The 6,003-nt window shown below is 47.6% G+C and overlaps 1 pseudogene; it reads left to right on the top strand.

The window, feature by feature from the left end:
- The first annotated feature begins 3,444 nt into the window (after positions 1 to 3,444).
- LOC122098807 lies at positions 3,445 to 4,703 on the top strand (annotated as a pseudogene).
- The last annotated feature ends 1,300 nt before the right edge of the window (positions 4,704 to 6,003 follow it).

Here is a 6,003-nt window from a genome sequence, read left to right as displayed (position 1 = left end):
CTGCTTTGGGTACAGAGCTAAAAGGACACCAACTCCTGCATTCTTTATTGTAATCACAAAGCCCTAGTGACACCTACAATGTCTTAACCTCAATTAGTATCCTAAAGTGTTATATGAAATCAAGAATAACTGTATTTCTATTTGATCTCCTTGTTGCTTTAATTGGAAATAATAAAGGGTTTTTATGGCAAAGATCACCATTCAAAACCAGCACAGGCAGAAAAATTCCTCTGAGACTCCATCTCCCAATTAAACAGCAAAGAGCTAGGCTGGAAACATGGCTCAAGAGACTCATCTCTAAATAACCAACTGAATTCTGGAAATGGTGCTATGGCTCAAAGTGGTAGAGTACTAGCCTTGAGCAGAAGTGCTCAGAGACAGTCCTAAGCCTTGAGTTCAAACCTCATGATGGACAAAATAGAGCCAAATGGGAAAAGCCAGCCCAGCACCAACTGTAAGGTCCGCTCCTGGATGGTGAGCAGACTCCACCCTCCTCGCAGCAAAGTCTCCACGCAGTACCTGTGTTACCTAGGCAACTGGCACACCTGGAAGAGGTCACATCTACATCTGCTGAGGTCACATCTGAATTTGATGTGGCCACACCTCCCCCCCCTCCTACCCTAGATAAGGCCTAGCCCAGGCCAGACTCTCTTTCCTAGCTCTTTCCCAGCTCTCTTTCTCAGCTCTTTCTCTCTCTCTTTCCCAGCTCTCTCTTTTTCCCAGCTCTTTCCCAGCTCTCTTTCCCAGCTCTTTCCCAGCCGTGTGGAGTGCCAGCCAGGCCTGGTACCAGCTGGAATGATGAATAAGCCTACCCCTTACCTGAATAACACGTGCGTGGTGTGGTTCTTACTCGGCTACCTCTTTTTATAAACCTAACACCAACCACCTAGACCCCTAGGACTAAAGCTAGTCCTGGAGTAAGAGAGGATGGTATCATATCCAAAATGGAGCTGCCCTTTCAAAATTAACCAGAGCTGGGAGATCAAAAGAAAACAGTTAATGCCCATCTAATTAATTAATGCCCATCTAATGTCCGTACCTGTCTACCTTCTAACTGGTTATGGGCTTATGCTCCAAATGGAACTTTTCTGACTTGTGGCCATGGTGTGTTTGCCAGTGTCATTCATATCATCTGGTCCTGCTACCTTGTCAGCCTTTTGCCTGATCTCACCTTTTTCCAAATTGGAGGTTGTACAAGGGACTGGATTGGGGGGAGGGGGAACTTTATTTTTTGTTTTTTGGGTTTTTTTTCTGGTCAGTTGTGGGGCCTGAACTCTGGGCCTGGGCGCTGTCCCTCAGCTCTTCAGCTCAAGGTGAGTGCTCTACCACTTGAGCCACAGCGCCACTTCTGGTTTTCTGGTGGTTTATTGGAGATAGTCTCTTGGACTTTCCTGCCTAGGCTGGCTTTGAATCATGATCCTCAGATCTCAGCCCCCTGAGTAGCTAGGATTACAGGTGTGAGCCACCAGCACCCGGCTTGGGGGAGCTTATATAGGGCTTACCAAGGAAGCAGAGAATAAAAAATGAGCTATGGTCAACTTGGGGTCAAGAGCAATATCCTTGGCCAGGCCCACAGTTGAATGCTGGGTGTGGGGCTTTTGTCTCCTAGGGGCCAAGGTCGTAATGACCTGCCTGTGGACAAGCACATGAGCACACATCTGCTGCTTTGCTTGACCCTGGGGAATAAGGCAGGACTCAAATCTTTCATATTCCATCTTTAGACACATAAAAAGATTGGGCAGGGCTGGGAAGGTGGCTCAGTGGTAGAGCTCTTGCCTTGCATGCATGAGGCCCGGGATTTGATTCCTCAGCACCACATAAGCAAAAAAAGCCAGAAGTGGTGCTGTGGCTCAAGTGGTAGAGTGTTATCCTTGAGCTGAAGAGCTGAGGGACAGCGCCCAGGCCCTGAGTTCAGGCCCCACAACTGACCAAAAAAAAAAAAGATTGGGCCAAGAGGGGAGAGGCAGATCCTTCGTCCTCTTCACAGGGTCATCATGTAACTGGAAAGCTTTGTGTTCCTGTAGCCTGTATTAGAACACAACCTTAAAAAGAAATTCTTGCCAGGCGCTGGTAGCTCATGCCTGTAATCTTAGCTACTCAGGAAGCTGAGGTCTGAGGATCACAGTTCAAAGCCAGCCCAGGCAGGAAAGCCTGTGAGATTCTTATCTCCAATTAACCACCAGAAAATTGGAAGTGGTGCTGTGGCTTAAGTGGTAGAGTGCTTGCCTTGAGTTGATAGCTCAGGGACAGCACCCAGGCCCAGAGTTCAAGCCCCACAACTGACAAAAATAAATAGAAAAGAAATTAATTTTTTTCCACTCCTAGGACTTGAACTCAGAGCCCGGGCACTGTCCCTGAGCTTGTTTGTGCTCAAGGCTAGCACTCTACCACTTGAGCCACAGTGTCACTTCTGGCTTTTTCTGTGTATGTGGCTCTGAGGAATTGAAGTCAGGGCTTCATGCATGCTGGGCAAGCACTCTACCACTAAGCCACATTCCCAGCCCCTTAAAAGGAAATTCTAATCCCCACAGATGGTCCATTCTAACTCACAGGCTTCTAACTACAGGAGACACAGATTTCCTTTAAGATTGGATCTTTTGGAATAGGGCAGAATGATCGGTCAAGATGTATTTTATTGCCAGGTGCTGGTGACTCTCCCCTGTAATCCTAGCTACTCAGGAAGCTAGGATTCACGGTTCTAAGACAGCCAAGGCAGGAAAGTCTATGAGATTCTTCTTCTTTTTTTTTGGTTGGTCGTGGGGCCTGAACTCTGGGCCTGGGTCATGTCCCTCAGATCTTCAGCTGAAGGCTAGAACTCTACCACTTGAGAGTCAGCCCCACTTCTGGCTTTTTCTGCTTATGTGGTGCTAAGGAATCGAACCCAGGGCCTCATGCATGCAAGACAAGCACTCTACCACTGAGCCACCTTCCTAGCCCAAGAGATTCTTCTTTTTTTGCCAGTCCTGGGGCTTGAACTCAGGGCCTATGCCCTGTCCCTGAGCTTCTTTTGCTCAAGGCTAGCACTCTACCACTTGAGCCATAGCACCACATTTACAGCTGGGCATGATGTGCAAACCTGTAATCCTAGCTACTCAGCAGGCTTAGATCTGAGGATCCAGGTTCAAAACCAGCCCAGGGCTGGAAAGCTGGCTTAGTAGTAGCTGGCTTAGTAGTAGAGTGCTTGCCTAGCATGCTTGAAGCTCTGGATGATTCCTCAGTACCACATAAACAGAAAAAGCCAGAAGTGGTGCTGTGGCTCAAGTGGTAGAGTGCTAGACCTTGAGGAAAAGAAGGTCAGGGACAGTGCCCTGGCCCTTAGTTCAACCCCTAGGATTGGCAAAGAAATAAAAAGAAAAAAAAACAGCCCAGGCAGGACTCTTACTTCCAATTAAACAGTAAATCGTTCTCTCCAGCCACCCACGATGCTGAAATGAAAGAAAGCCAATGGGGAAGAAGATGACCCTGACCACTGCTGTCATGAAAAAGCGGGAGGCCAAGAAGGTGATAAATCCTCTGTTTGAAAAAAAAAAAAAATAAGCTTAAAAACTTTGGTATTGGACAGGACATCCAGCCCCAAAGGGGACCTCACCCATTTTGTCAAATGGCCTGACTACATCCAGCTGCAGTGGCAAAGAGCAATCTTCTACAAGCAGCTGAAAGTGACTCCTGCAATTAGCCAGTTTGTGCAGTCCTTGGACAGACCACCAGACAGTTACTTAAGTTGGCTCACAAGTACAGGCCAGAGGCAAAGCAGGAGAAGAAGCAGAGACTGTTGGCCAGTGTTGAGAAGAAAGCTGCTGGCAAAGGAGATAGCCCCACAAAAAGACCACAAGTTTTTGAGCAGGGGTTAACACTGTTACTGCCGTGGTGGAGAACAAGAACGTTCAGTTTAGGGCTGGGAAGGTGGCTCAGTGGTAGAGCGCTTGCCTTGCATGCCTGAGGCCCTGGGTTCGATTCCTCAGCACCACATAAGCAAAAAGAAAAAAGCCGGAAGTGGTGCTGTGGCTCAAGTGGTAGAGCGCTTGCCTTGAGCTGAAGAGCTGAGGGACAGCGCCCAGGCCCAGAGTTCAGGCCCCACGACTGGACCAAAAAAAAAAGAATGTTCAGTTTAACCAGGCGCTGGTGGCTCACACCTGTAATCCTAGCTACTCAGGAGGCTGAGATCTGAGGATCGCAGTTCAAAGCCAGCCCAGGCAGAAGTCTGTGAGACTCTTATCTCCAATAAAGCACTAGAAAACCAGAAGTGGCGCTGTGGCTCAAGCAGTAGAGCGCTCTTCTTGAGCTGAAGAGCTAAGGGACAGTGCCCAAGCCCAGAGTTCAAGCCCCACGACCAATACACACACACACACACACAAAGAAGAATGTTCAGTTTAACATAGTTGTACATAACATGCACACACATGACATGGACTCCTTCGGGCTGGTTGTATTTCTGTCTGCCCTGTGCCACAAGATGGGTGTTCCCTACTGCATCATTCAGGAGAAGGCCAGGCTGGAGTGCCTGATCCACAGGAAGACAGACATGCGCCACCATTGCCTACACCTGAGTTAACTCAGAAGACAAAGGATCTCTGGCAAAGCTGGTGGAGGCTATCAGGACCAATTACAATGATAGATATGAGATCCATCATCGCTGGGGAGGCAATGTCCTGGGTCCAAAATCTGCAGCTCCAATTGCCAAGCTGGCCACTAAGCTGAGTTAAATGTGCAATTGGTTTCTCTGTACATGAAGATAATAAAACTGTCCCTCTTCAAAACAACAGTAAAGAGTAAGAAGTGGAGCTGCGGCTCAAGTGGTGCAACTTTAGCCTTGAGTGCAAAAGCCAAGGTTCACCATCCTGGCCCTGAGATCAAGCCCTAGTACAGGCACAACAATAAATAAATTAATTAGTTAAATTAAATTGAATAATAAATAAAAACTGCAGATAGAGGGAGTTGAATAGGATTTATTTCCCCATGACTGGTTTATTGCATTAGTACAATGTTCTCGGTACAAGTGCACTTTATGTTCCTTTTGCTGGAGAGAACAGTGGGGATTCGCTAAGGTTCCAGGAAATACAATTTCCCCCTACCATTACAGCAATAATTCTGGCCAAGACAAAACTCTCAATTTATCCTAAAAATAAACAACAACCAGAGCATACTTTAACCTAATTTGGAAGTATTCAAATGGGCCCCAGGACACCAGGTCCTTTGTTCCCATCCACATCCTGCCTTCCCAGTTTTGTTTTGTTTTTCCATTTCTTACTCTGTGTGTGTGTGTGTGTGTGTGTGTGTGTGTGTGTGCGCGCACGCGCGCGCACGCGCACGCGTGCACATGTCTGTGCATGCACGCTCATGCCAGTCCTAGAGCTTGGACTCAGGGACTGGACTCTGTCCCTGAGCTTTTGTGGTCAAGGCTAGCACTCTACCAATTGAGCTATACCTCCACTTCTGGCATTTTGTTAATTATTTAGATAAGAGTCTCAAGAACTTTCCTGCTAGGGTGGCTTTGCCTCAAATCTTAATCTCCTGAAGCTAGGGTTACAAGCTTGAGCTATCAGCCCCTGGCTGCTTGTCCTTTTTATTTTATTTTTTCTGGTCCTGGGGCTTGAACTCAGGGCCTAGGCACTATCCCTCAGCCTATCTGTACTCAAGGTGATCGTTCTATCACGTGAGCCACAGCACCACTTTTGGCTTTTTCTGTTTATGTGGTACTTAGGAATCAAATCCAGGACTTTATGCATGTTAGGCAAGCACTCTACCACTAAGCCACATTCCCAGTCTCCTCCTCCTCCTCCTCCTCCTCCACCTCCTCCTCCTCCTCCTTCTTCTTCTTCTTTTTTTGCCAGTCATGGGGCTTGAACTCTGGGCCTGGACACTGTCTCAGGTGCTCAAGGTGACCCCTCTACCACTTGAGCCACAGTGCCACTTCTGGTTTTCTGGTAGTTAATTGAAGATAAGATTCTCGCGGACTTTCCTGCTCAGGCAGACTTTGAACCACAATCCTCACATCTCAGCCTC

Source organism: Dipodomys spectabilis, unplaced genomic scaffold (assembly GCF_019054845.1).
Source record: "Dipodomys spectabilis isolate Male_0828 unplaced genomic scaffold, ASM1905484v1 ptg000492l, whole genome shotgun sequence".
NCBI lineage: Eukaryota > Metazoa > Chordata > Mammalia > Rodentia > Heteromyidae > Dipodomys > Dipodomys spectabilis.
The sequence above is the reverse complement of the archived record's forward strand: the minus strand, read 5'-3'. Positions and strand labels throughout refer to the sequence as shown.